This window comes from Euprymna scolopes, chromosome 28 (assembly GCF_053919585.1).
Source record: "Euprymna scolopes isolate OS-2025 chromosome 28, ASM5391958v1, whole genome shotgun sequence".
In the NCBI taxonomy this organism is placed as follows: domain Eukaryota; kingdom Metazoa; phylum Mollusca; class Cephalopoda; order Sepiida; family Sepiolidae; genus Euprymna; species Euprymna scolopes.
Window position 1 is genome coordinate 68,846,591 of NC_136509.1, and position 23,491 is coordinate 68,870,081.

At 31.7% G+C, this 23,491-nt stretch overlaps 1 long non-coding RNA gene across 2 annotated transcripts in view; it reads left to right on the top strand.

Moving 5' to 3' along the window:
• Positions 1 to 23,491, top strand: part of LOC145249378 (uncharacterized) — a 729,593-nt gene that overhangs the window by 500,975 nt on the left and 205,127 nt on the right. Inside the window, exon 1 of one of the 2 annotated variants that reach the window (XR_013863522.1) lies at positions 14,198 to 14,263. The exons of the other annotated variant lie outside the window; for it this stretch is intronic. This is a non-coding gene — a long non-coding RNA (uncharacterized LOC145249378). Of the gene's footprint in view, positions 1 to 14,197; positions 14,264 to 23,491 lie in introns of those variants that run through there. 2 annotated transcript variants of the gene reach the window in all.

The window sequence follows — 23,491 nt, forward strand, 5'->3', positions numbered from 1 at the left end:
ATATATATATATATATATATATATATACATACATACATATACATATATTTATATATATATATATATATATATATATATATATACATAAATATATACACACATATATATTTTTAAATATATATATATATATATTTATTTATTTATATATATTATATATATATATGATGAGAATAATAGAATAGTATGCCGACAAGATAGAGAGATAAAAAAGAACCAATTTATGTGTTCTATCAACATTTTGTCTTCATTGTGAGACTTCTTCTGGGTAAATGAAATTAAGAAAACAAAAGACCAGTACAAATATTTGTTGTTGGTTATTTGTTTTTGTCTTACGGCATATCAACCGTTTTCAGGTTATTTAATGCCGAATCCAAAGATTTTGAAAAAAGATTTTTCAATAGAATATATTTGTTGTTTTCAAGTCAGTTTCTATTCAACCCATAGTTGGGACCCTAACAGGTACTACCACTCCGGGTCAGAGTGGACCTTGGAGCAATGGCAATTAAAGGGTGGCTCCACACTCCCTAAAGCCTGCAAGCTGGGGCCTCACCATTGGATATAGTTTAAGGTCATATCCAGGACCCACAAATATTTGAAAAAAATGTTTTGATGTAATGAAATGTATGACCTTATCCCATTTCAGAAACGAAAAAGGTCGTCAAAAAGTGAGGGAGGGCATAGTGTTGTGAAACAGAGTAAGATGTTTGTTCAAACAGGAGTATGAATTACACGTTAAAAAACGACCCTGGTGTCTAACTCTGTCCTGTGGGGAGGCATTGTAAATAGGTACATCATATTTTTATAAATATATTAACGGCTGTATGGCGTTATAAAAAAATCTTTCTCTGTTTCACAACTCGATGCCCCCCCCCCTTTTTTAAATTCTGAAATGGAACAAGGTCATAGATTTCATTACATCAAAAATATATTTTTATATATTTGAACTGGTGTTTTGTTTTTTTAATTTCATTCATTCAGAGGAAGTCTCGCAATAAAGACAAAACGTTGAAGAACACATAACTTAGTTTGTTCCATTTTATCCCTCTGTAATCATATGTACACTAGACTACCCGTGACCCATTGGGTCAGTATGTTATATTAGCTATGGAATTCATGTATGAGCGTGACACTTGTGACGTAAAGAAAATAGTTTTTTTGACATAACAGAAACATTTCTATGAAAGTATATTAAAATGAAAAATCACGGACGGATCACTCAAACATGAAAAGAAAAATCCTCCCTATTCGTGTAAAGTTACCTATTTTTCCAAATAATCGCTCAAAAATCGAAAATTAAACATGATTTTCCTACGAATCGAACGCCGACGAAAGTCATTTGGCAGCAAAAACGCACATGAACCTACCGATGAGAAATATAAGAATGAAAAACCCAGCGACTTTAAAATGGAGAGCCCCGTTTTCAATTTGAAGGAGGGGCACCTGAGCATTCTGTGTTAACAATTTAAGAGAGTTCCGTAAACGTAAGGAATATTTATGAACATATTTTGATGTTTTTCGTTATTTTGTGCTTGAGGAATATTTGATTATGGCATGTGTAGTTTATATAAAAATTCATTTAAGTAGTTATCGCCTCAAATTTCGTTTTAATTTCGGGTCGCTGAAATTATTTCAAGTAAAGAGCATTAAAAACCATTTCAAAACAAAAAAAAACATGAACTGAACTTTTATTGACTATGGTAACATTTATTCCTTGTATATGTATTTTTTCGGGTAGTCGTTTGTTGGCTTTTCTGCTAAACACTCATACTAAATAATATCGACGAAATATCGAAAAACAAAGAAACAAAAACAGTTTGGAAAAATAATGAAGCTTTACTTACTTTAGTAAAATAATCCGAAACAGCAAAATGTGATATTAAAAAAGTAAACATGTAATTACTTTAGTTTTTTAAAGCAAATAATCTATATAAATATGAATAAGAAGAAAATGGCACCATTTTCAAGCAGAACAGCTTCATTTCAGTTTTACACTATTGAACGGTGTAGTATTGCGCCGTCGGATTCAGGGTTGTACTATTGTAATGTAAAGAACATGCAGAAAGGGTTGTAATCAACTGAATTCCTTCTAGTACACTGACAAAAAAGCTTAAACAGATATATAAATAAAAATAAAAAGGTTATGTAAATGTTTTTAAAAAGACACATAATCACGTGAGCAGGATTTTTTCCTTCTTTTGACACGATAACAAGTAACGTTCTTATTTTTTTATTATTTATCTATTTATCTATTTTCGAAAGAGTGCCACGTGCAAGTGGAGAAGGAAAAAAACAGAGTTATGCAAAATTTGTGTCGAGAATTGTCTAAAGTTCCAACATTTTTTTGACTTTCACTTTAATAAGAATGTGAATTTATGAGATGAATTTATTCGACACAATATGATTCAACTCAAAAAAATAAATAAAAGCTTACGTGGATTAAGATTAAAGTTAAGGTGTTATTGTGGACCCTCACTCCTTTTAAAAAACCTTGTTAAACTTTGTGACATATTTACATTCTATGGAGGTCAGGCGCGAATGAGCACCATTTAATTTTATTATACCACATTTCTTCAAACTGAAACATAATTATCACAGTATACTTACGCCAGAAGATATGAAAAGTCTTTGTTAAAGTTTGTGCCAAATTTCCATGGAGTACAGGCGCGAACGCAGACCCCACAATTTTATTATACCATCCCTATTTAAGTTGAAACATACTTATTAACGTATTATTATGTACATTTATATCAAAAACCCTTGTAAATGTTTTTTATTGTTTTCATTTTTTATTTCCATACTTTGGGGGCCAGGCGCGAACGCAGACCCCACAATTTTTATGAACCACCGTTCTGCCAGATCAAGCATACCCATTCCTGATCCTCAATACATCTATCATTATATGTAATCAGTTTTTTAAAATAGTCAACCATATAGGAGCCTATTCGTGACCACACACACACACACACACACACATACACGTTCAGCTTTATATTTTACATATGGGCACATGCAACAATGTGTGTCTGCATATTTTTCTTCAGATCCGTTCTAAGTTCCTTATCATATTTCGAGTTTAAAGCTGGAATTGGCCAATTTATTTGTCAAGCCCGTTTTGGGTCTTTGTACTTTCAGATCCACAGATTCATCTGGATCCTTCTTCATGGTTGATTAGTAAGTAAGAAAAACGCGTGGTTTTAAATATTTATTAATAGTCTTGGCAATTTTTTTTTTTAATTATTGTAGTATTAAAAGTTATGCACACACATAAATAACGTCTGGCTGAAACTACTGTCAATAATTTTCCCCACTCTTTATCTGTGCTTAAATCCAAACATAGATTCCATGAGCAGAGCTTCTTTCTCAGAAGTGCATGACTGTGGAACTCTCTTCCGTTTGCCTGTTTCCCACCTGACTACAACTTGGATGTCTTCAAATCTAACATAAACAAATTCCTGACAAACCGCCCCGTTTAGTAAGACACACTATCAAATCTCCAATACTAATGATTACTACAATACTATCTCATTGATTACTGTACACACAATAACCCTTATCCCTGAGTGGCCTCCGGGCCTTGAAAATGGTGAACCCCATGTAAAAAAAAAAAAAATATGTATATATATATATATATATATATATATATAGTCATCCATATGCAGTACTGTTTTGCAGCGCATCTGTGCGGCTAGACAGGCAACTGCCTCAAGCCAGGATCGAAACCTGACCGCCCAAATGACAGTCACGGCTTCTCACCATTACGCTATACGCCTGATGCTGAGTGGGTAATGACTTAACAATGTTTTGACATCGTCCAAATGCCTTCGCTCGATTTGTTTACACAAAGAGCGTCGCTTAACACGCTATTGGCAGTTTTGTAACTTCATCAGACATTACAGAAACCTGTTTCTGTAATGTCTGATGAAGTTACTGGATCGTTAATACGATTCGGTAACTGAAACATGTGTAACTAAGCTGATAAAACGGTAATAAAAAAATAAAACATATATTTGCTCTGCAATAGTATTGAGCACTTTCTTCAGGTTTTTACTAATTACCATTTTTGCTAAATATATATATATATATATATATATATATATATATATTGTTAGTTATCCTTCCAAAACCAGATATATTTAAGTTACACTCAATATTTTATTCATTTTTATGAATTACGTCTTACACATGTTTCGTCGAATGGAGGAAGCCTACTAAACAACTCATTAGAGACACAATATTTATTCCTTAAGAAGATTGGAACGATTTTTATATGAGATAAAAAGTATGTGGTAAAGAAAATATGTAAATAAAAGGAAATGGAGATATTTAAAAAAACATAATTTAAAAAACACTTATAGTGTTTATAGGCTCTTCCCCCCCCCAATAATTTGGTTTAAATAACACATGGAGAAAACGAATTTTTGCATATTTCGTATTTATAATTATAGAGCCCTTTATCTATTGATTATTATATTGTGTCCAATATATAGTAGTGGTTTCAAACGTATAAAAAAATATTACTTGAGTGCCATCAGCTAGAATCGAAACCAACACTTTTATCTCTCAAGCAGTATTCACTGCTATATGACCTAATTACAGATGGATATCAAAACTTAAAAATTTAACGCAATCTAACATATAAATAATATTTGCACACGCGTAACGGAGTACTTTAATTCAACTTACACTTGCCAAGTTCCAGTTTCTTAATTTTTACTCTTTAGCAGCTATTTCTATCGGCTAAAACCCAAATCGAATTTGTTCGACATGTCGAATCCTCAATAAACCAAGTTTAAAATCTGTAGATCAAACATTGAAGAAAGTAGTTTGGTAGAGACCATTACACACACACACACACACACATATATTTATAATGGACACACACAAGTCACATGTAAACATTTCTTCATCTCATTGGCTACACTATTTACTCTACTACTACTACTACTACTACTACTAACCACCCACTTTATGCATACACTTCTCAATACACTGAGGAACGGCCGAAAATCTTTCTTTTACAAAACATTTTTAACATAGTTTTATATCTATAAGTCAATAATAAGAAATTAGTAGAAAAAATACAAATATTTATATATTTTTATATCAATCTTTTATACACACACACGCACATACACACACACACACACACACACACACATATATGCGTATATATATATATATATATACTAGCAAAAGTACCCATCGTTGACTGGGTTCAAAAACAGCCTACAGAAAATGGACTCTAATTTATGAAAGTATGATAGGTTATGAAAAGAAAGGGTTGCAAAGAGAAAGCTTCGAATTTGGGGGTATCAAAACCAACGCAAAATATGATGAAAGTAAAAATAAAATAGATAAAAGCCATAATTTATTATACCATACCTGTTCACACTGAAACACTTATCACAATGTTCTGTGGATCTATATTAAAAAAAAACCTTGTTAAACTTTGTGACATATTTCCATTCTATGGAGGTCAGCTGCGAACGAACACCCCATAATTTTATTATACCATATTTCTTCAAACTGAAACATAATTATCAAAATATACTTACGCAGATAAATATGAAAAGTCTTTATTAAAGTTTGTGCCTATTTCCATTCCCTGGAGGCCAGGTGCGAACGCAGACCCCACAATTTTATTATACCATCCCTATTTAAGTAAAAACATACTTATCAAATGATTCTTATGTACATCTATATCAAAAACACTTGTAAACGTTTTTTTTATAATTTTTTTATTTTTTATTTCCATACTTTGTGGACAAGGCGCGAACGCAGACCCCACAATTTTAATGAACCACCGTTCTGCCAGATCAAACATACCCATTCCTGTGTCTCGATACATCTTCTATCATGATATGTAATCAGTTTTTTAAAATAGTCAACCATATAGGAGCCTATTTGTGACCAGACACACACACACATACACACACACAGACATTCAGCTTTATATATATATATATATATATATATATATATATATATATATATATATATATATATATATATATATATGATAAGATATGGAAATATATGCCAATTAAGGAACAGAAAGGTATCTGCGTTTGGTCCCCGTAAGGAATTGTCAGATTAAGTTATGTAATCTATAACGTAAAATGTAAACAAGAAAAAAAAAGGTACAATTTGTCCTATTAGTAGCAACTAGCAGATGCCTGACTACGATGATTACAGTTACAGTTTTGCATCCGAGCACAGATACACTAGATATATCTACTTCCACTGATGTGTCATAGACTAACCCTAACACTTGTTTAAAGATGATTATATATATATATATATATATATATATATATATATATATATATATATATTTTATTTTTTAGAGTAAACAGTTACATATGGTCGCTACAAATAGCTATTTGTTTCAGTCAATGGGACTTCCTCAGGCGACCCGGAACCTCTCGACGCCGCAAAGAAATATGGAAAAATTGTAAGAAATTGAAAAAAATAAAAAAGGAAAAAAGAGCTCTTCAAAAAAAAAAAAAAAAACATAAAAAGACCATAAGAATGTTGCGAGCTCTCTAAAAAAGAGGATAAAAAAGGTTATAAAATGGAGAGACCGCATTTCAACCTAATAGGAGATTATATATATATATATATATATATATATATATATATATATATATATATATATATATACTTTTAAAAATATATATGACAATTAAGCTACACCGAATATTTCACATTTAATCGTTGTGAGGATTCGTATGGAATTGATGTTACCGGGTGTATTTTTATAGGCACGTGGTGCTGAGTTAGCTAGTTAGACAATTAGATTCTTTGTTAGTCACACACTTTTTATCAAAGCCAATGGGTATCAGGCAGAGGTTCACTTGATCTTTGATTCACTGCTTGTTTTTCGAGGGAATAGAGCTTTCCTCTTTGTGTTAGAAGATAACATAATATAATCTACATGTTATCAGATATGTCACTTATATTTTTGTCTATACTAATTTATTTTTAATTACTAAGTATTATTATTAGTATGATTATAGTTATTGTTGTTGTATTTATTATTTCAATATGTTTATTTTTTAATTTTCATTTTATTTATTTATTAATTTTTTGTTATTATTATCTTCAGGTAAAATTTATTTTGTTTTTACATACGTTTTCTGAAGTGAATAGTATCAGTAAGTAAAGAATTGCCTTTTAGAAAGGTTTTATTAACTGTAAAATACACGTACGCTCTTGAAAGGATCGAGCGGGAAAATGAAACAGAGGGCGCTTTTATTATGAATGTCAATCCCAAGGGGGATAACTCTTAACAACAAATTAAATCATAACATTTTCCCCGTCCTAAAGTATTCAAGTAAGGGGTAATTAATTATAGACAAATTTTTTTTTTTTTTTTTTTTTTTTACAATCACATAAGAATCATTTTATTTACAAATAACATATGAACCCAAACTGCAGTTTTTTCAGTATTTAGTCACAAAATCCTTATATTTACTAGGGAATTGTCGAACTCGGGACGACCTCCGCACAGATTGGCAGGAATGCTGATTTTCAGTATTATTTTTTAGTGAAATCTGATTTTCTTCAAGATCAGACGATTGATTTTTGTCTTCCTCATGACCAATGTTTTCATTAGTAGAAGGTTCAAATAAAGTCTCTGAAGTAGTAGGATTATTATTAGAGTTTTCTTCATTTGATGAGTTTGGAGCTAAGTCTCGAACGTTGACAGTGGTTTCAGTACCAGAAGGTAGTTGAACATAAGCGTAGTGGGGGTTGACATCTATTAGGGTGGCAGGCGTTACAGGAGGATCATGTTTACTTGTTTTAGTGTGGTTTCTAATATATATTGGGCCTGGTTTAACCCAAGAAGGAATTGAAATTCCGGAAGCAGATTTACGACTATATTTAAATAGTCTATCATGGGGAGTCATATTAGTGGCAGTACAAAGTAATGATCTAATTGAATGAAGTGCGTCCGGTAGTATGTCTTCCCAATAAGGTAGTTTCATTTGATTAGAATGTAATGTTGTTTGAATGGCCTTCCATAAGGTACCGTTGAGTTTTTCAATCTGTCCATTACCTTCAGGATGATACCTACTTGTTTTAGAAGTAGCAATTCCTTTTTTGTGTAAAAAATCCTTTATTTCTCTTGCTAAGAAATCAGAAGCACGGTCAGTATGTATCATGTCAGGCAAACCAAAAATTGAAAAGAGTTTGTTTAGACAGTGGATAATGGTTTTGCTTGTCATATCTCTGCAAGGAAAAGCGAAAGGAAAACGGGAATACTCATCAATTAGAGTAAGTAGATATTTGTTGCCATGTATAGAAGTAGGTAGAGGGCCTTTAAAATCAAGATTTAATCGTTGAAAAGGTAATATGGCTTGAATGAGAGTCCCTCCATTGGTATTGGCGAATTTGGGTTTCAGTAATTGACAGGATGAGCAAGAGTCAGTAATATTCTTAATTTGATCCAAAGTAAAAGGGAGGTTCCTCGTTCTTATAAAATGGCTTAGTCTTGAAACACCAGGATGACATAATTGTTTATGTAAATCACGAAGATCTTGTAGATTGTAAGTAAGAGCAGAGATGCGAGAGAATGTGTCAGCAGCAATATTTTCAGGTCCAGGTCGATAAATTATAGTGAAATTGTATTGGGATAATTCTATACGCCAACGACATATTTTGTCATTCTTAATTTTTGATTTTCTTTTATTGTCGAATATGAAGCTGATGCTCTTCTGATCTGTGATGACTTTAAAGTGCCTGCCGAATAGAAAATGTCGCCACTTACGGAGAGCTTCTACAATAGCGGCTGCCTCTTTTTCTACTGCATGGTGCTTAATTTCGTTAGTATTGAGAGTTCTTGAAAAAAATGCAATAGGACGACCTTCTTGATTTAGTGTTGCAGCAATGCAATAGTTACTAGCGTCCGTTTCTACTTCAAATTCTTTATTTGGATCTACCGTTATTAAAGTGGCGTCTTTTAGATCATTTTTCAATGTTTGAAAAGATTTTAATACAGATGGAGGTAGTGGAAATTCTTTGTTTTGATTTAGTAATAAAATTTTATCAGAAAATTTTTTAATGAATTTGCAGTAATAGGAAAACATTCCAACTATTCTTTTTTGAGATTTAAGATTCAGCGGAGGTGGCATTTCGAGTAATGGTTTTAGTCTTTGATAATCGGGAGCTATTTGATTATTTTCTATGGTGTAGCCGAGTAGAGTAATAGAACTAGAAGAAATTATGCTTTTATTTTCATTTAAAGTGATGTTATATTGTTTAGCAATTTTGTAGAATTTTTGAAGATTGTAATCGTGTTCTTCTTGATTTTTTCCGCATATAGTTACGTTATCAACATACACAAAGGTATCGGTTAGATTTTCTTTTTCTATAATATAGTCTATGCTCCTCTGGAAAGCACTTACTCCATTGGTGACGCCAAAAGGAAGACGAGTAAATTGAAAAAGTTTGCCACTTACTTCAAACGCAGTGAATTTACGATCAGCATGATTTATAGGTATTTGGTGATAAGCAGATTTTAGGTCGAGAGTAGAGAAGATGTTATATTGAGCGATGTCGTCTACCATCTTATTGATATTAGGCATTGGGTAAGCGTCTAGTTCCGTGAATCTATTAATGGTATCGCTGTAGTCGACTACCATTCTTTTCTTATGATTCTCATTCGAAGTTACAAGAACTTGCGCTCGCCACGGAGATATCGAAGGTTCAATTATGCCTTCTTTCAACATTCTAGCAGTCTCTTCTTTTATGAATTTGTTGGCGGCAAAAGTGTAACGTCGGGATTTTGTCGCATTAGGAGTAGTATAAGGAGTAAGATTAGAAAAGAGAGGAGGGGGTGGAACGTTTATGGTAGGAAAAAAATTATTCGTGTTTATAGCTCCAATTATAAGTTTGTCTCTAGGACCGTCGAATTTAAGTGTTACTTTTTTATATTTTTTTTAAATATCTTTTCCGATTATTAAATCAATGAAAAGGTTTTCAATGATTTCAATTGTTATTCCAGAATGGGTTTTATCTTTCAGTATTAAATCCACGACGGCTTCGCCAGTTATTTTAGCATGTTGATCGGAAGCAGCCAGAGCTATAGTTTTGTTTTTAGGTATTGTGAAGAGTTTAAGTTTTTTAGCAGTATTTTCATTAATAAATGTTTTTACACTGCCGGAGTCCACCATAGCGTTCACGAAGTGCCCGTTAATTTGGCATTGAGTGAATGTGACATCTTTGGAGTTAGTTCCTAGTCAGGATAGAGAAGGTGAGGGGTAGTCAGAGTCGTCATAAAGAACAGCAGTATGAGTGTTAGAAATAGAAGATTTACACACTTTAGCCCAATGACCATTTTTTTTGCATTTTTTACATTCGGCGTTTCGTGCAGGACATAAATATCGAGGATGACGTGATTTTCCACAGAAAAAACAAACCCCTTTTGGATGCATATTTTCTTTAGTCACAGCTATACGATTGTAGCCCGAAGGATTATTTGTAGCTGCTACAGTAAAGTTATTTGCGTAGCTTATCGAATGCTTTTCTGCTTGTTCAAGAGATCTGGCCGTGGCATATGTGTCTTGTAAAGTCAGGATGGGTTTTTCTAACAGTCGTTGTCGGATGGACGAAGAAGAAATTCCACCGATGAAAGCTTCCCGAATGTATTGATTTTTGTTTTCTTCAGCAGAAACCGCTTCGAAGTTACATGTTTTGGCAAGCATTTCCAATTGTAGTATGAAGGCATCTATATTTTGTGTTGTTTGTTGCTTCGTCGTCATCAATCGATATCTATTATAAACAATATTTTCAGGTTTTAAATAAGCGGCGTCCAATGTTCTTAATGCACTATCGTAGTCGGTTTTATCGCTTATTAAATCGAAAACAGAGGCTGAAATACAATTGATCAAGGCAAAGAAATTATCTGAAGTGTTTTCGATTAATCCGTTATTATGTGAGCGGATATAATTCTGGAGGGTTAATTTCCAATGCCTATAGGATTTTTCGGAATTAGGGCATGTAGGTTCCACCTCGAATCTGTCGGGACGTAAGATTCGATCCATTATTTTTATTTTTATTTTTTTTTACAGTTAATAAAATTGAAGTGAATAGTATCAGTAAGTAAAGAATTGCCTTTTAGAAAGGTTTTATTAACTGTAAAATACACGTACGATCTTGAAAGGATCGAGCGGGAAAATGAAACAGAGGGCGCTTTTATTATGAATGTCAATCCCAAGGGGGATAACTGTTAACAACAAATTAAATCATAACATTTTCTATTTCACTTCTGCGGTTTAATAAGTTTGGAGGTTCTTTAACATTTAGGATAACTTTCTCTTTCAAACATAGTTTATATGGGGCATCTAAGTTTCTAAATGTACTGACTTGTACTATTTTCCACTCCACTATGGTCAAGCATTCACTCATTTTGATCTCCCAGTAATCATTTGCTAGTGCTGCTTTTATTCAGTGTTTTTTTTTTGTTTTGTTTTTGAATGTACTTTTGTGGTCGTTATATCTGCTTTTAAAATCTAGGAATGTTATACCTACCCAATATTTCTAGTTATTCCAGTTTACTATAGCAATTACTGTGGTCTAGTAAACAATGCTTGCGGTTAGGCATTTATTTTGTACTTGAGAAAGTGTTCTACAGTTTCGTTTTTTTCTATTTCTTGTTAGCGTTTTCATTTCTGTTTGAGTGTACATCATTATTATTTCTAATAATTATATTTTTGCCCTTTATTTTTTGTAGTTGCTATGTTGGAAACTTTTTTACTAACGTTATTATTTTTTCTTTACTAATCCTACTTAATAATTTATTATTGTGTGCTTTAATTATCATCTCTTAGTCTTCACGTCCGGTATAGGACAGTGCTAGGTTATTTTTATTAAAGATTTTGTGTAAGAGATTTGTTACAAAGAAGTTTATTTTGATGAGATACTAAGAGGGATCTATCCCTTATTACTAAAATGTCATTTATTTTTCTGTATACGTTGAACAAATAATGAAACAAATAAATAAACTAAAACAACTTTATCAAATCCCGGACAGCGCTGATGCGGTGCAGCTATTCTGGTTTAAAATATCACATTTTTCTTACCTGTAATTGCTTTTTTTCTCAGGCAAAATTAAGATTTAAAATGGCTTTCACTGATTTTTAAAAAATATTTCTGTTTATCATGTGAGCTACTTCAAGCACCCATTTGACAAAAGAAAAGAGTATTGTTTTTGACAACATGTTATTTATTTGAACTGAGGGGCTTTCATGACATTTTAAGCCTCAAGTTGCCAATACCTGAAGAACCGGATTTGAAATGGCGAATAATAATCCTACAACTTTCCTTACCAATGCTTCCCATAAAAATCTAAAAAAACAAAAAACAAAAAAAACAAAAAGAAACGAAACAAAACAAAACAAAAACAATTCTTATGAATATCTTTTTTTTTGTTTTCTTTTCCCCCTTGTATTACTTCATCCTTGGGGTAGAGCTTTCTCCAATGTTAATCGCAGAAATGAGTATAGAGGCAAATTTGGCACTTATTGTCTTTTGCAGTTTCAGAGTTATCGGTAATGTCTCGGCAAGACTTGTCTTCCAGGAATAGGCATTTTCTTTGGAATTGTTAAACACAGACCACACTCTCAGATCAGCTAATTATCACTGAGACTTAGTGGTCAGGGGGAGATAATAAATGTCCACTTATCTTTCTTTTGTTCATTTTTTTATGATTAATATTTTGTTGAACCCTCCAGTAAATTTGGTAATATTTATTCAACTGTTCAAGTTTAATTTATTCTTTTATTACCCACCCACCACACAGTTCATCCTTCAATATGAAGATTAAATTAAAAAGAGACAATGTTAAACCAAGAGAGAAATTATGATGAATGGTTTCTTTTTAAAGTGAATTTATCGAGTGATTGTCAGTGGGAACACTTTTAGGATGAGACTTATAAGATTCAAGGTTCAAAAAGCAGAAAGTACTTGTGTTTAATTTAAATAGGATAACAGAAAAATGAGTTTAACTATTTACCTATTCTATTAATAATGTTAATGTTTCGTTACTTAAAGCTAAAATTATAATAAACTAGATAGATACCTGTTCCAGGACAAGTAAAATGAATTTCTCAAACAAAACAGTTTTGTACTACTTTATGTTTGCTTATGAATATCAAAATCAACATATAATGCTACTAAACCTTATGTCTAGAATCTTTATTCCTATTTTGATCAAAATATATTACATAATTTTGATTCTACTTAATCTCTAAAATTTTAGGTTGAAGCTTGAAGATTGAAGGTTCAATCCTCAGTGTGGCCGATACTAAAAATACAATTGTGAATTACTTAAGACGTCTATCCGGTCATGGTCGACAGAACGAGAACATGCTCTCTTTACGAATTAAATAAAGAGCTTGATTCAAAAGTCCATATTCAAGTTAAAGATTCCCGAGTTCGACAAGATACACTTGAAAAATGTCAGAGGTTACATTAAACAAAACGTTTATCAGATGAGAATAATAATTTGAGTAATAAGAGAGTAACAGTTACATATAATAATGGATACAGGATAGTTGGAAAATAATTATTTTTGATTGCTCAAAATTTAGTACTGAAATATAATTCTCACAAACAATGAAAATGATAAGAAAGCGTATAGCATGCGATTTTATTTAGAATTCAATATGGACGCTAGCATTCGCCATCAACTTGTCAAGGCGTCTGGGAACCGCATCAACTGATTTCACAAGAACTCATTTTTGTTTTCTTTTTTTTTTTTAATGATTAAGTTCCAAAACACTCAAGGATAAAAATTAAATGAGTTGAGTACTCATGCAAAATACAGGCCGATTTATTTTTTTAGTTAGAATTTTCAAGTTCAATTCAAGTTTTACGAGATATTTTGTTCATTAAATTGTTAGATGAAAGTACAAAATAGTTACAAAACGCCCTACTCTCATGATGTTAAGAATGAGTTTTAAAATAATAACTTTATTGTTTCAGCACGGTCCGTATTCTGAATAAGTACCATGAGTTGGATAGATTGAAAGGTGAAATAATTAGTTATATCACGAAGGATTGTCTTCTGTATGAATCAGAATATCAGAATAAATTAGTAACGCTGGTTTTAGAATATGTTAATGTTTATGCAAATTTCTCTCTGAGTATAAAAAGTGAAATGGGTCCGCCATTTTGATTTGTGTAATGGCGACTCAATTGATTTCAAGTGTTGGTCAGTGCACGTTCGTTTCGTTTCACTTGACTCCGGTTTATAAAGGTTAGTCCTAATTGTTGTTTCACCTTTTTTCTTATCTTCTTGATATAAGCTTAACCAATTAAAAAATAAAAAAGGGTCCCGTCCTTTCAAATAGAAATTGATTTCACTAACTGTTTTTTTATTGTTTCATTTTATATTTAATTGACTGACTTTATTAATTAAAAACAATATAAAAAAATATATTAAAATATTCAGTACTCCTGCACTTATTGATCCGTGCTGAAATAATGTTATTATTTACAAAGCCATTCTTAACATGGGGAGGGTGTTTTGTACCTAATCTGTACTTTAACCTCTCAATTGAATAAAAAACACAGCATAAAACTTTAATGAAACTTGGAAATTCGATTTAAAAAAATAGCGCGAATCAGTAAGTGCATTGCATTAGCACCAAATATTCGAATGTAGTTTGTTTTCAATTTGCTTAAACTGAAATTCTTAATATTTTTATTTAAAATATGAGTAATATGGGCTTTAAACGAATTACTAACGTAAAAAAAATTGTAAGAAATGTATATCCAGAAGATTTCAATACTTCGTCTTGAGTATTAACGGAGAAAATGGCCAAGGTAGTTTACAATTTGAAAGCTGCGAATCAATGTAAAAAAAAAATGTAAAAAGTCAGACGACACTAAACACGCAAAGAATTAAGGTGTGGTTAAACATTTTATCCCTTCAAAAAAGAAAAAAAAAACTATGCTGAAATAAAACTTCCTCAGGAAGTAGGAGTTCCATTTTCTAGAAGAAAACCTGTCTGAGAAATGAAGGAAACCGCAACAGTTATTTTTATACTTACACAATCTGTATGGTTGTAATAAATTGGCACCAAGAAGATTTCAGTACTTAGAGTTTCGAGTATGTGAGGAATCTCGAGTTAGCCTTGGAAATGGTTATGATTTGAAGCGTCCTAATTTTTGAACAGGTTTATTTTTTAAACACTAACTCGAGCTTTCGCATGCTTAGTATCGTCTGCCTTTTTACATTTTCTCTAGCTTTTAAATCTTAAACTATTTCCAAAACTTAAATTTTCGTCAGTACTCATGACTTGCTTCATAAGTACTGAAATCCCCTGTTAATTTTTGCATCCAACATTTACATCAACACGTGTGCAGATTTCTTCATGAAAGTTAAGTTGAAGCTCATCTAAAAGTAAGCATACTTTATTTTAAAATAATGTACTAAAATTAAAATGGTATTTTCCTGATAATTTTCCATCTTAAACGGTACTTCTCTGGAATTTGAATAGAATTTTTGGTACTAGTGCACTTATTGATGCGTGCTGAAATAATAACGCTATTATTTAGAAAGCCATTCTTAACATGGAGAAGGGAAGGTGTTTTGTACCTAAAAACAGATATAAAACTTTAATGGAACTTGAAAAACTATTTAAAAAAATAGTGCGGATCAATAAGTGCACTAGCACCGAATTTTTAACTTTAATCTAAGTATTATGCTTCGTTTGACAAGTCTGTTTTGGTCAGTTCAAATTCTATAGAACCATCTCTTAAATGGTACATTTATTACTTTTCCTTATTGCTATACCGAGTGATAAGTTTTTTTTGTTTTTTTTTTTTAACGTTCCAGTTTTTATTTTTATACTAATGAATAACTAAGTTCGAACATAATTTTTCACGTCATTTTTGACAGCAGGTAGACATAAATGTGAATGATTGGGCCGCTTTGATGAAAATCTATTTTTGTAAGATATTGAAAAAGTAGGATTTGCTTTGAAAAAGGCATTTTAAGAATTATGACAAAACTTGTTCTGTAATGGTTAAACCCCATAAATTCGACCATGTTACATCCAGACCTTGAGGAGAGGCAGATACTGCGATTGTTCCACATCTACTAACCCCAAAACTGTCATCCATTTTTTTAATGTAAAACTATCATTGAAGTTTTGTGCACTTCTCCTTATATTGTCCAGTTTTAATCTTTCTAGGAAGTCCTAGGACCTTAGTTTGTCTTTAAGAGTCACATTACACATCCAGCATATCATTCCCGTATCATTTCAATCCATGCAAGGCATATTCTTAATTCTTACTGGTCAAGTTTCAAACTCAGTACATCATGGGAGTTGGGTATACAGCTTTATAATGACTCTGTAAAACATCTGTCATAATTCTTACTAAAATTGGAGATGTGAGTTATCTTAGTTTTCCTTAGTTCTAATAGGCAGCCAACTCGTGAGAAGTTATCTCATAGCTGGAAGAGTGGTGAGGTCGCCTTTTATCTCATTTTCTCTTTTCTATTGGATTTTACCCGTTGCTGGTATGTCTCAATGGTCGGAGAGCACACTCTTACCAGCACTATCAAGAGGAAAATTGTATGGAGGAAATCATGCCTAGACTGAAGTTTATTTGTAACAAACATGGTTTGATTGCAGTAAGGATTTGTGAATTAAAGATTTAGTGGTTAACATTTTGTATAAAGATCGCTAAATATGCAAGCAATGCGATTTTACAAGTAAAATTATCAATTTAAATAATTGGAATTCCCTATTTGCTCTGTTTCTCGACTGTACCAACACCTGCAGAAACTTAAATGTAATGTGAAAAATCCTGACAGAATACAGACCGCGTTGACATTTAAAAATCCATTCTTAACATGGGAAGGGGGTTATGTGACTATACTGTACTTTCATCTAATTTAATAAACAAAGCTAGAGCACTTTATAAATCAGAAGTCAGTCCTGGTACATATTCGAAATAGGATTTCTCATAAATGTCTGCTTACGCTCAACTGGCATCTGATGTCAACCACCAGAATATGCTGAGCATCGATTACATTTTAAAAACGCTAGGAAACAGAAAATAACATTTATCATATACTAATTACAATTAAAAAAAACAAAAATAAAACTAAAAAATTAATGAATTAAATATCAGCCTTCGTAAGCAAAAATGTTTTTTGTGTAAATACGTAGAAACACTTTTTCTCGCATGATTAAAAACTTGTACTATTGCATCTTGCGCATCGGTTATTTTTGGGGGTTGAGGGAAGAAGTTAGGGTTTTGTTTTGGGGTTGAGGGTTAGGGTTTTGTTTTGGGGTTGAGGATTAGGGTTTCGTTGGTGCTTATTCACTTATGATACTGAACTGAATAAAATATAAAACTTCAATTTAACTTGAAAATACTATTAAATAGTATTTTCAAGTTAAATTGAAGTTTTATATTTTATTAAATTGTTAGGTGAAAGTAGAGAATAACTACAAAACTCTCCCCATATTAAGAATGGCTTTCTAAATATTATTTCAGGAAGATCACATTAGTGCACAAGTACCGGGTCTTATTATTGGGTTGAGGGTTAGGGTCTTGTTTTGGGGTTGGGGAATAGAACTGGTTCTGGCGTTTGTAATATTTTATCTAGGCTGGTTAAATTCATTGTCGTGTGCGCTATTGTTACGACTGATTAGAATTAAAGAACTTAATCATTTTTTGACCAATTTATCAAGTCATTTGCTTTGCTCCATATTGGCTAATCACGTCTTTTATCACTTTCTGATAGGCTAATCAGTAATGTGACCAGATTCCGGTTCAGCCATACCGGACATTTACTTGAAATCTGGTTCGTAATATGCACCAGTACCCTGTAAAACTTGAATTTAATTTGAAAATGCCATCTAAAAATAGCATGGTCCATATTCTACATAAATACTCAAACATCTTGCAGTATAACTACACACTTAAGATGCTCCCTATAAATCTGGTTCCTAATTCACAGTAGTCTCTTATTTGTTGGTAGCAACATATCTTGTTCGGGGGTGACTAAAAGAAAGAATTAAATCCCTCTTATGTGGAACGCGACATGAGTTTTTTTTTTTTATTAGCTCTCCTAACGAAACACTCTGAGTGGATGCAAAAATAGCTGGAAACAAACTCGTCAACATTCTCTGATAAGGGCACCTCCAGCGTCTGGCAATTAACCCCCCCCCCTCTAGAAGAAGTGATGGAGCACATCCTACGATCGAGCAAAACTATGCTGCATCTCTACAAGAAGGGACATTTGAGCCATGTGGTTTAGATACTTAAATATCAGGATAATGTCAAGATGAACCTTGGCTGGTAGAAACATCCTTTGCAGTAACAGATACCACACTGTAATCAAATAAACGCTTGTCCTCGCAAGGAGGCAGGCAAATAAATACACCGAGCCAATTTGTGACATCTTTTTGCATCTAAAGGCAGTGGACACTTTACAATTTTGTCCAGAGATTGATTCTAGGTCGAGTAATTTCCATGAAAATAATGATTAAGTAGAGAAAAATTAGCAACATCTCTGTGTGAAAGGGACTGTAGAAAAACTAATGCAGAGAGTGATCCACGCTATTTTTTAAATCGTATTTCCACGTTAAAGTTTTGACATGTTTTTTTTTATTCAATTGTAAGGTTAAAGTACAGAATAGGTACAAAACACCCTCCCCTCCCCATGTTAAAAATGGCCTTTAAATAATGTTATTATTTCAGCACGGATCAATAAGTGCATGAGTACCGAAAATTCGGTTCATTCTGTGTTCCGGGTAGTCATGGCTAACAGATTACCATCCGCCTACCAATCACCTAATTGTATGCTTCAATTGCTTTAACTATTTCAAAATCCTCTTCCCTAAGCTACTCCATTGGATCAACCTTACTACATATTTTTCTCTAATAATCGTTACAGTTGCATAGTCATTTTGAAACATGTATTCATGTATCTTACATGCTTAATAAAACAAGTTAAATCTTTAAAAATCATCTATTATAATAAAGTGGGTTTTTATTATTCAAGAAAATCAAATTTTACTCAGTTTTGACGAGGGTGAAAAAAATGAAATCAACGAATCGGTGGACAAGAGCAGACGACCCTAATGCACCGGGAAACGCAAAATAATCACCAATTAGCCCCCCTTATGTTTTCTAGAGAAATATGGCCTTGTCTATAGGTAAAAGCAGCAATTTTGATTTTTGTAAATAAAAAAATACTTGATCAATTTTTGATTTTTGGAATATACAACTTTCATTCCATGACAAGTACAATATAAGTTTTTCATATTTGTTTATCGCTATGAGTGCTAATCTGGATAAACACCGGACATTTTTTCATATATTTTAATCGCACAAAAATACATATTAATATTTCTTAATTTGGGGATTTTTTTTATTTTCATTTGAATTGTTCTAATTAACCGTAATTTGTAATTTACTAAGTGACATATCTCTTACTAAACTTCTATCACACACACCCACTTCATTGACCCGTTCTGATTTTATTTCATACCGTATCTATGATTCTTGCTTTCGTCTCTCTCTCCCTCTTAATAATCAAAGCTTATACAACTATAAAAAGAAACAAGTTCTGCTTTTTTAGATAGGCACCTATGGCGGCAATTAAAAGTAAAGAAAATGCAGAAAAGTCTGTATGATGTATGATGATTCACGGAACGAAGATGAAATATTCCAAAAATCACGTAATTTGATCCAGTATTTTTTTTTTTTTATTCAAGATCAAGTTTTACGACTAAGTGAGCCGTAGTGTCTTCATCTGCCATGATTAAATCTGATGACAGAAAAAAGGGGAGACAACTTAATTCGAAGTTGCTAGGTGAAAACTCTTACGTTCGATGCAGTTTAGTAGTAAAATCGTAATTTTCGTTTTCTTAGTTTTTAATAAAACTACTTGATTGATTTACGCAATTTTTGGAATATGACATCTTTGATCTATCAAGCTTTTCTGTATTTTCTTTAGTTTTAATTGCTGCAATATGTGCCAATCTGAATAAGCAACGAAAATTTTAATAGTCAAATATAAACAATATAAATATCACCATATATAATCACAAATAAAAATTGATTATGAAAAAAAATTGAAAAAATACAATATTTATTAAATTCATCTAATTCAAACACGAAATTAAAGAAAAGTTCTTAACCTATACATTTTCGAAGATACTCTTTTCATCAGAGAATAAAGATTATTAAAACAATATTAGCATAACATTTCATAATTCTGTTTGTATATATATTTTTTTATATATCTGTAATGTTATATGAAAAATCATCTTTAGAACTAATTTTATTTTAAATTTTACTAGCATTGTAAACTCCCTCTTATCTAATCAAAATAATTATATATATATATATATATATATATATATATATATATATATATATATATATATATATATACTAGCAAAAGTACCCGTCGTTGACTGGGTTCAAAAACAGCCTACAGACAATAGACTCTGATTTATGAAAGTATGATACGTTATGAAAAGGAAGGGTTGCAAATTTGGGTTGAATTTAGGGGTATCAGAACCAAAGCAAAATATGATGAAAGTAAAAATAAAATAGATAAAAACCATAATTTATTATACCATACCTGTTCACACTGAAACACTTATCGCAATATTCTGTGGATCTATATTAAAAAAAAACCTTGTTAAACTTTGTGACATATTTCCATTCTATGGAGGTCAGCTGCGAACGAACACCCCATAATTTTATTATACCATATTTCTTCAAACTGAAACATAATTATCAAAGTATACTTATGCAGATAGATATGAAAAGTCTTTATTAAAGTTTGTGCCTATTTCCATTCCCTGGAGGCCAGGCGCGAACGAAGACCCCACAATTTTATTATACCATCCCTATTTAAGTTAAAACATACTTATCAAATGATTCTTATGTACATCTATATCAAAAACACTTGTAAAGGTTTTTTTAATTTTTAAACTTTTTATTTCCATACTTTGTGGACCAAGCGCGAATGCAGACCCCACAATTTTAATGACCCACCGTTCTGCCAGATCAAACATACCCATTCCTGTGTCTCGATACATCTATCATTATATGCAATCAGTTGTTTAAAATAGTCAACCATATAGGAGCCTATTCGTGACCAGACACACACACACACATACACACACACACACACACATACACACACACAAATACATTCAGCTTTGTATTATATATATATATATATATATATATATATATATATATATATATATATATATATATGTGGTTCGGGTCCTTGCTAATGAAGCCACACATACCTTCTCTTGCCAGGGCCCGAGTCTCTACTGGCGTTAATCGTGACACCCTGCACTGATGATTCCCAAAAGGCTGAAACACTAGTGTCTGTAGGTATTTAATAACTATTATAGTGAATTATAATATATAGGGTGTTCCAGAAGTTTTGGATAAATTTTAAGACTTTATATCTACTGAACTATGTATGTTAAATGAAAGCGACATTATTCGAACGCCAAGTTTGTGTAGTTTAACTCTAATACTAATGATATATATATATATATATATATATATATATATCGACATGCTTTTTATAGCCTTTATATTTAATGACCAAATGTGTTCACAACTAGTAGAACACCCTTTAAGTGTGTACGTATATATATATATATATATATATATATATATATATATATATATATATATATATATATATATATATAAATGCAAGTTTGTGTGGAAGTTCGTTCCTAATACTCTGAAACAGCTGAACAGATTTTCTTTAAAATTTGCAAGACTTTAGTGTATCAGTCTGTGAGTGATCTTAGCTTTCTCAGAATACCTCCTTTAATTATCGACAATAGAAACCGTTATTTTAATTTATATCATCACTAAAGCCATTTTTTTCCATGTTGTCACTTAGCAACAATGAAAGAACAACGGCACGAGAAAATTCTCTAGTGAGTAAGTTAATAGCATTTTTTTTTCTTTTCTTTTATATGACATGGTCTGTAGGTTCAAACTCCGCATGTAAATGTAATTATATTTTATTAACTGCAAAGAATTTAATAAAACTTGAAAATTTTCGCCTTTTTTTTTTAAATTTTTATTTTATTTTGCATAACGTGGTCTGTAGGTTCAAACGCTGCACGTAAATTTCTTAATGTTTTTTTTTTTGTTTTGTTATTTTCATTAATGGGAAAGATTATATAAAATAATTTTATAAAAGAAACGGTAGGTTCTCTAGAGTGCAATGTAGAATAACATTTTGGATTATGTTAATGTGCAGAGACATGTGAAGTTCCTGCTGAGCGATTTCACGGATTTCGATGACAATAAAAATATAGGAGAGTCAAATATTCGTTGATCATCATTCAATCCTGGGCAACGTCGGGTCTCCCTGCTAGTATATATATACGTTGCTTATAAATAAAACAGCTTAAGAGCAAAGTGTAGCATTTGTTCTGATACTAAACTTCATCACTTCTTTCATCAGTTAGTGAAGGAGAACTTCTAGGTAATTTTAATTTTTGCTCAGATTCAGAGTGCCCATTTTTGGAGAGCAGCATTTTCCTCACATTAAAAACTAATTGTGCGTCTAACTTTGGAAGCAAGTAATGGTGACATTTTATCTCTTTATGGACATTTTATATAATTGGTTTCTACAAAATGAATATATCTGTCCGGCACTTCTAATTAAAAGAAAATGTCTACATTAAACAATTGCATAACGAGAATAGTGAAGGGATGGCGGTTATAAAATGGCGACTAAAATCGAAAATAGCACTATTGTATAACCGAAGTTTCTTTTTGACAATTCTCACTGCCATAATATGTAGCATGCATGTCTTTGAAAATGCCTGCTGGCAATTTTAACGACGCAAAAAGGTGAAGAACTATTCAAGAAGGCATGGCGATATTGTTTTCTTTTTGCAAGATATATCTTCAGGCACTAAAAATGCAAAACAATTTATTTCAGTTTATTAATTTTATTTTTCTCTCCTTTGTCCTCTTATTTTATTTAACATTTTTATCGTTATTTCTGAATGTTTCATTTAAACTTATTCTTAGTAAAATGCACGTTTTAAAAAAATATTTTTTCTTTTGGAAGGGAGGAGATTTCTATTGTGATCTTCACTTGAGGTTCAGATAACATTTTTATTTATTTGATCTCGTTTTTCCCCTCCATTTTATTTAAATTTTATTTTGACAATTTAGTCCTTATTGTGAGACGCTCTTGCCTCTCTTCAGTCTGTTGAAAAAAAATCTCCCGCCACCAAAAAAAGCTAATGTCTCCAAAACAAAGAATGATTTTTGAATAAACCTCAAATGACAACTTCATGAAATAACACTAAAAAATTATTAAAGAAAACCATAAAACATTATTTTGATGTGATATATTCTATATTTCTTTTGGTGCTAATAATTTAAATTTGATTTTTTTTTTCTTGTGAATGTTACGGGCGCTTTGTACCCCTTCCCCCACTTA